General features: G+C 35.3%; 1 long non-coding RNA gene across 2 annotated transcripts; it reads right to left on the bottom strand.

The window, feature by feature from the left end:
- Positions 1-971: 971 nt before the first annotated feature.
- On the bottom strand, positions 972-6,345 carry LOC107792438 (uncharacterized). 2 transcript variants are annotated; one of them, XR_012701522.1, is made up of 2 exons: positions 1,778-6,345; positions 972-1,714 (listed from the first exon to the last, which is right to left on the bottom strand). It is a non-coding gene; the product is annotated as an uncharacterized LOC107792438 (long non-coding RNA). The 2 variants fall into 2 exon arrangements; XR_012701523.1 differs by having other exon boundaries at positions 972-1,699.
- Positions 6,346-8,377: the final 2,032 nt, after the last annotated feature.

Genomic DNA, 8,377 nt, shown 5'->3' with positions numbered 1-8,377 from the left:
TATTATCTCGACCAGTCCGTATGACTGAATAATAGGTTTCGACCGGACTGAATAATAGGTTTCGACCGTATACAGTAAAGAAAAGAAGTTTGTCTAGATTGTTTGGTGCTATGTATAAGAAGGTATTAATTAGCATGTAAAATGAGGCAGACCTCAAGTAATATTTGACGGCAGTTTCATTGGCCGGTCAAATCATAGCATTTGATTTCGACATAGAGGAAAGAAATTGCTAAAATAATTAAATGTTCGTTGTGCTTTTATAGTCATGTAGACCTACTATGAGTTTCACCATTTTTCTTATGTTTTTTGTGGGTAATTTATTTTCTATGATACTGAAATAGCACCTTCAGCCATCTGAGTTGTCCATCCTTTACTCTTCTCTCAACTAAGTATTTCTCTCTCCTTTTCTTTTTTCTTCTTGCCTTGGTGTTATTTAAAATAAAAAATTGACGGAGTGGAGGTGTAACATACTATAGTGAGGGAGGGGAACGTAAAAGATTGAAACCTTTATAGAAATGTATCCGTGCACTTCAACAGGTTTGGGTAAAGTTTACAGTCACTACTTTAATAAATTTTAGAAATAAAATGAACCACTAATTGATTCGATTATGTTTCTGAAATCAAAACATTATACAAGGTTTAAATAGACTAAAGCAATATATAGAAAACTGTAATAGATTACAAATTAACTTTGCGAACTTTATGCAATTAATCAACCCACTTTATCATTGAAATACAGTACTAAAATCTGTATTACTATTTCGATTAATTTGAGAAAATAGCTCAGGGAGTAAGGCACAAACCTCTCCCTGCAGGCTCTAATTAGTTTACTTAAGAATGAGCAAAGACACTAGAGAATCGACGTTTCTAAACTTGTATCAATTTCGTCATGTAGTCCCCTAAACTGTTTGTGTTAAAACTTGATTCAAGCGCAAATTATTGAGGTTTTGTCCAAGTTCGTGGTGAGATAGTTGAGAGAAAAATGGAAGCTTCTAGGTTTTCCTTGTATTTCACTGAGAGAATCAGAAAGAGTCTATACAATCTTTATTTTCCTTCTTACCCGATGAGATGGGCTGACTCGGTCTTTATATACACAACTCAACTAATTACAATGCCTAAGATAAATACATAGTGGGTTTCTGGGCCCAATAATGAGAGAAAGAAGATAAAAGAAGAAAAGAATCCCAAGTGCCCAAGTGGCTAAGTAACAGCATTTGCATTTGCTTGTATCTCAACACCCCCCGACAAGTTGGAGGGTGAGATAACCCCCAACTTGCAAAGATGCAGATGATGGACAACTCCCCCCAAAGGTTTAGTGAACATATCAGCGAGGTAATTGGCACTGGAAGTGTGAAGCAGCTGAAGCAGACCCTCATGCAACTTGGTGCGAACAAAATGGCAGTCCAATTCAATGTGCTTGGTGCGCTCATGGAAGACAGGATTCTTAGCAATGTGGATGGCTGCCTAGCTATCACAAAACAGACTAACATGAGAAGAAAAAACAACACCAAAATCAGAAAGAAGCCTGCAACGCCAAGTAATTTCAGCAGTAGCTTTACTCATAGACCTATATGCAGCTTCTGCAGAGGACAAGGAGACCACAAATTGTTTCTTTGACTTCCAGCCTACTAGACATCCCCCTAATAAAATGAAAAATCCACTGATGGACTTTCTACTATCCGGGCAAGATCTCCAATCACTATCACAATAGACACTGAGAGAAAGATCAGGAGAATTATTATAGAAAATCCCAAAATCAATAGTACCCTTGAGATACCTGAGCAAACATAAAGCAGCCTGCAAGTAAGGAAGGCAAGGCTTCTGCATAAACTGACTTAAATGTTGCGCTGCAAAACAAATGTCAAGTCTGGTGTGGGTTAAGAAGTTGAGCTTACCCACTAAACACCTATATGTCTCAGGATTGGGCAGGGGATCACCATGAGCAGCCTGCAACTTGTCATTCATCTCAAGAGGGGATATCACTTAAGAATAATCATAGGAATGGAACTCTTTGAGGAGATCATACACAAACTTTTTCTGGTGCAGTAACACTCCACCCTCAGAATGCATCTCTTCAATACCCAGAAAATAGTTAAGATGGCATAAATCCTTAATTTTAAATTGATCATGGAAGAAGGTTTTCACAGCAGCAATCTCACACAGACATGTCCCAGTGATGATAATGTCATCAACATACACTACTAAGAGTACCAAAGCATCACCAGAACCTTTGGTGAAAAGTGAATAGTCATTAAAGAAGTGTTCATAGCCTCTAGAAGACAAAGATTGAGACAACTTGGCATACCATTGCCTTGAAGCTTGTCTCAATCCATACAAAGATTTTTTGAGTTTACAGACCAAAGGAGTGGAAGTAGAAGCAGGGGGTACAATACATACAGAAAGACCAGGTGGAAGCTTCATAAAAACTTTTTCATCTAAGTCCCCATGCAAGAAAGTATTATTAACATCTAGTTGGAATATAGGCCATTGTCTTTTAACAACTACAGTAATTAAAGTTTTAATAGTAGACATTTTAATTATAGGTGAGAAGGTTTCATGAAAATCAATGCCTTCAACCTGCGTATCACCCCTTACCACAAGCCTAGCTTTATATCTTTCTATGCTCCCATCAGCTTTGTATTTAATTTTGTATACCTATTTGCAGCCAATTGGCTTCTTGCCCTTGGGTAACTCAACTATGTCCCAAGTACCATTAGTCTCCAATGCCTCAAACTCTTTTCTCATAACATTCTGCCACTCAGGGATAGCTGCTGCCTGAGAATAAGTAGCAGGCTCAAATGCATGATGCTCACTAGAAGTAGACATAACAGTTGAATTGGCAGACCTAGAGTTATGATTAGGTAAAGTGCAGACATAATTCTGCAGATAAGAAGGAGGATTGTGAGATCTAGATGATCTCCTTAAAGGAGGGAATTCAGATTTATAGAAGAAGAAGGAAGATTAGGAGGAGCAGGAGAGCTGTTCAGAGATATTTCAGAGTCATGAGGAGCAGAGTTGGAGGGATAAGGAGAAACAGGAGATGTAACTGATGGGGCAGGGTAAAAGGAATCATGGAACAGTGAAGAATTCTGCTTAACAGAGTGATCAAAACAGGCAAAAAATGATAAATTTGACATAGTAGGGGAAGTAGATCCAGATTGAATAAAAGGGAATATATGTTCATGAAATATAACATCTCTGGAGATAAAACAGGTTTTATTCTGTAAGTCATACAACTTATAGGCTTTCTTCCCAAAGGGATAACTAATAAACATACAAGGAATGGCCCTAGGCTGAAGTTTGTCCCTATGAGGTTTTGGGACAATAGAGTAACATAAGCATCCAAAAGCTCTAAGATTTGAGTATGGGGGGGGGGGGGAGTGTTATATAAGATCTCATAGGGACTCTTGTCCTTTAATACACTAGAAGGGAACCTATTTATCAAGAAGGTGGCTGTGAGTATGCAGTCTCCCCAAAATCTAAGAGGGAGACCAGATTGGAAAAGAAGGGCTCTAGCAGTTTCCAAAAGATGTCTGTGCTTCCCTTTCCACAACTCCATTTTGTTGTGGAGTGTGAGGGCATGTTGTCTGATGCAGTATCCATTTCTCAGAGAAAAACTTTGATCCAACAGTGCTGGATCCCAACTCTAAAGCATTGTCACTTCTCACATTTTGGACTTTCAATTGGAATTGAGTTTCAGCCATGGCAATGAAGCTTTTAAGAGGTCAAAAGCATTGATTTTGGCTCCCATTAGGTGGGTCCAAGTGGCTCTTGAAAAATCATCAACAATGGTCATAAAATATTTAGAGCCAGTATAGGTAAGAGAGTGATATGGACCCCAGGTGTCAATGTGGATCAACTGAAAAGGCTTTGTGGTTTGTATACTACTGTCAGAAAATGACAATCTTGTTTGTCTAGCTAGTAGACATATTGTGTAGGAAAAAGACTGTTTGGAAGATAAGTGTGACCCAAGCATATAGATGTGTTTCATTCTGGAAAAAGGAATATGCCTAAGCTTATAATGCCAAACCACATCCATTTTATTGATATTATTCAAGATTGCATCAATATTCACATGTGTTTTATCAGCATCAACAAAATTAACATTCTTTACATTTGTTTGTATCTCAGGGAAAACATAGAAAGGGGAAATAACACGGGAAGTCGCACTAGAAGAGTAACAGGAGGTGGTACTAGGAGAAGCAACATGAGGAAGTAAAAGCTTGTAGAGATTGTGGTCCAGTTTACCAAGAACCAGAGGCATCTTCAGAGAAGGGGCATGTATAGCATAAAGAGTTCTGGTAAACAGAACAATTCCATTATATTGTTCTAACAGCTTATGAACTGAAATAAGGTTGTATTAAAAAGAAGGAACATAAAGAACATGATGAATTGTGAAATTTAGAAATAAAGTCAAAGATCCAATTAAATGAACTTTGACTTTGTACCCATTTGGCAAAGAAACTAGAAAGGGTACAGGTAGTGTTTGCACATTAAAAAGTAAATCCTTATGAGAGGTCATGTGATCAGAAGCTCTAGAGTCTATGATCCAAATAAAACTATCTATTTGTGAAAGCATGCATGACTTTAGCAGAATACTTTTTGATAACAGCTTACCAGCAAAATTAGCATAAGCCATTAAAGTGGGAGTAGAGAAGGAATCAGCAGACACATGGGACTGTTGCAGTAACATCATCAGCTGGGAGAATTGATCTTGTGTCAGACCAGAGACCATTGAAACATTACCAGACTTAGATGACTAGACAGAATCAGGACCCATATTAGAGTCCACATTAGCAAGAGGACCAGGAGAGTTCACTTCAACATGAGCTGTAGTTTTCCTACTGTCAGGCCCCTTTTGTGAACTTGAAGTTTGGAGGATACCCATGTAGTTTATAGCATTTTTCAATGGTGTGACCTGATTTCTTACAATATTTGCATGTAAGGGGTCTTTGAGCATCAAAATTAATTCTGGAAGGGAATCCTTGTTTAGACACCCTAGCATTGAAAGAGACAGATGTAGGGAGAAACCGAGGAGAGGTAGAGACATGTCTCTGCTTCTCATCTGACAACAGTAGTATACTATATACAGTGCTCACAGATGGAAATGGTTTAATCATGAATATATTGCTTCTAGTTTGCACATATACATCATTGAGACCCATCAAAAATTGATACACCTTTTGAACATCATCATCTTTCTGATAGTCAGATTTGAAACCACAATTGCTGCAAGACCTGACTCTACTAATTGACAAGGAATCAATTTCATCCCACAATTTCTTGATTTTGTTGAAATATGAGGCAATATCAAGTGACCCTTGTGAGATGTGAGCTAGATCTTTCTTAAGCTCAAATACCTTTGCAGCATCTGCATGACCATATCTTTCCTCCAACTCACTCCAAATATCTTTGGCAAGTTCAGAGTACTCAACACTACGAGCAATATCTTTGGACAGGGAGTTGGTTAACCAAGAGACCACCAAATCATTACACCTCTGCCATTGTCTCGCCAAGGGAGAAATGTTAAGAGGCTTAACTGAGGATCCATTAATGAAATCCAGTTTATTTCTAACAGACAAAGCCATAAGGATGGTTCGTCTCCAACTCCCATACCCAGTACCATCAAAAAGTAGAGAAACTAATGAAGACCTTAAAACATCAGACGTATGCATATAAAAGGATGACATGGATATGTATAATCATCCTCGTGAAAAATAGAATGAGAGGTAGTAGGACGAGCAATTGGTAACGCAGATGAGGAAACATCATTAGTCGGCATTTTGTACATAATTAATCAGAGAAAAGAATACACACACAATCAAACAATGAGAAGAGATGACTAGGGTTACCAAACTTCCTTTCGCGACCAGAAGGAATACGACCTTGTAGAAAAAATTAATGACGAAGACAAGCAAACCCTAGCTGAATGTGCAGTTGCAGAGAAACAAAACCACCAAAATCTAGGTTGATGAAGACTTCTCAGAAAACTCCAAATAAATTCGATCAATCACCAGAAATATTCAAATGCTAGTAGAAGTGCACTAATTTCATCGTCAATCCCGGAAAACCTCGCCGAAAAAGCTCAAAACACGAAGGAACAACGGAAACTCAAAACTCCGATGAAAAAGTGTGAGGGTAACATTGGACGAGAGGTAATCACCTGATCTATCTAGATCTGGCTCTGATGCAATATTAAAACTTGATTCAAGCGTAAATTATTGAGGTTTTGTCTAAGTTCGTGGTGAGATAGTTGAAAGAAAAATGGAAGCTTCTAGGTTTTCCTTGTATTTCACTGAGAGAATCAGAAAGAGTCTATACAATTTTTATTTTCCTTCTTACCCAATGAGATGGGTCGACCCAGTCTTTATATACACAACACAACTAATTACAATGCCTAAGATAAATACATAGTGGGCTTTTGGGCCCAATAATGAGAGAAAGAAGATAAAAGAAGAAAAGAAGCCCAAGTGGCTAAGTAACAGCATTTGCATTTGCTTGTATCTCAATAGTTTATTTTCTATTTGATTTTGTCTCGCTTAATTTTTTTAAACAAATGTTACCGTCTAACACCTCTAAACTGAAACATTGGATAATTGATAAGTACTCCCAAGGTTTAGAATTTTCGCATATATACAGAACTTTAAACTTATTTATCTGGTTTGTCTAAGTTTTTATATTTATAGAAAATAACTAAAGTTTTTTATAAAAAATATATAAATTTTGTCAAAATCTATAATTTATCTACGACTTAAATATAAATTTTTTGTACAGAATTCGGCCAAAACCTACAATTTATATACAACTTATATACAATTATGTAAGTTGTAGATATTTTATATAATATTTTTACACTCGATATACAAAATATATACAATTTGTTTATGTCTTCTTTTTCGAGTTTCAATCTGTAATTCCAACCAAAACCATCTCGAATCTTCACTAAATTCTCTCAAAATTGAGATATAAACTTCAAAAGATATTCCCAATCATTTGCAACAACAATCCAAACAAAAAATAATTTTGCAAATTCTAATTTTCGAATTCAAAGCTTATAAGCTTTCTAATGGCTATCAATGTAGTTTAAGCTCATGATACACGACCAACTTCAATTTAGTTTCAATTACACTGTCAATTAATTTCAGTTTAGTTTCAAACAGTACTATTGTTGACAATTTCTTGTTTATTCATCTAAAAATAAATTCGATAACCCATTTGTATTGGCGATTTATGTATATATTCTATGGCTTTTAACGAGTTGAATTATTTTTCTTCACCATTCTTCAAAGCTCCGAGCATGTTCATCTGCAAAAGCCGATTCGAAGAGGAGCAGAGAGAGAAACATCTATAAAGAGAAGGAAAATAGAGAAAAATTAAAATGGATAAGATTGGAATCTAATATATTATTTTGTATATAAATGATAAATTGTATATGCTAAATATAATTAAGTAATAACCTTTCTATGAGGGGTAAATAAGTTTATAATGTAGCATAAATAGGTCAAAATCCCTATTATAAATTAGAAAGAAAAAGAAACTAAACCTATGCACAAAAACATTTATAAATTCTTCACGTCTAGATTATCAAAAACTTAAAGTAAATAAGAGTTTACAAATTATGGTCATATATAATACATGTTAAAGTAATAGATATGTGAAATTCAGTCAAATTAATAAGAACACTTTCATTTAAAAAATATTATTGTACGTTACTAATTTTTTAAAATTTTATTTGTTGTTTCATTGGATCATGAGTTTTATAAGGCGTCCACCAAAACATTGAAAATTTAATTTTATTAATACAATTACCAATTCTCAAAAATATAATGAAGAATAAGTTTTGTTAGCTTGCAAAGGATAGAAACTTGCAATAGTTTTGTAAAATATCTACTTTGAATACGATTAAATAAAAATGCGTGCTCTCATCTTTCAATAGTGCTCATTGCTCACTTTGAGTAAAATTATCATAACTTTTAATTTTGTAAAGAAAAGTTGAAGGACAAATCATTCAAACTGTTGGAAAATGAATTTCAAAGGCTACAATTTCCCTTTAGAAATCATGATCAAATTCTTTCTATGACTTATATGTTTCTTAAATTAAGCATATTTCACTTGTTAAAATCTCTAGCCCCTTACATTAGTTTCCAACTCATATTAAAGTTCTATTTTCAATCTCAACCTCCTCAAATACATATTTCAACACATCAAAGAGCAATTGGGGCAACGTAGAACATAAAAACTAATCTAAAACTTGATGTAAATTTACGAAGCAAAAAGCCAAATATTATTCCTTAAATTTTCGTTAGGGCGCAGATATCCTTTGAGTATTCAGAATTGGTGCACATATGCTTCTTATTAGTACTGAGAGAAAATGGAA

The sequence above is a fragment of the Nicotiana tabacum genome, chromosome 17 (genome assembly GCF_000715075.1).
Source record: "Nicotiana tabacum cultivar K326 chromosome 17, ASM71507v2, whole genome shotgun sequence".
In the NCBI taxonomy this organism is placed as follows: Eukaryota; Viridiplantae; Streptophyta; class Magnoliopsida; order Solanales; family Solanaceae; genus Nicotiana; species Nicotiana tabacum.
This window is presented reverse-complemented; position numbering and strand designations above follow the sequence as displayed.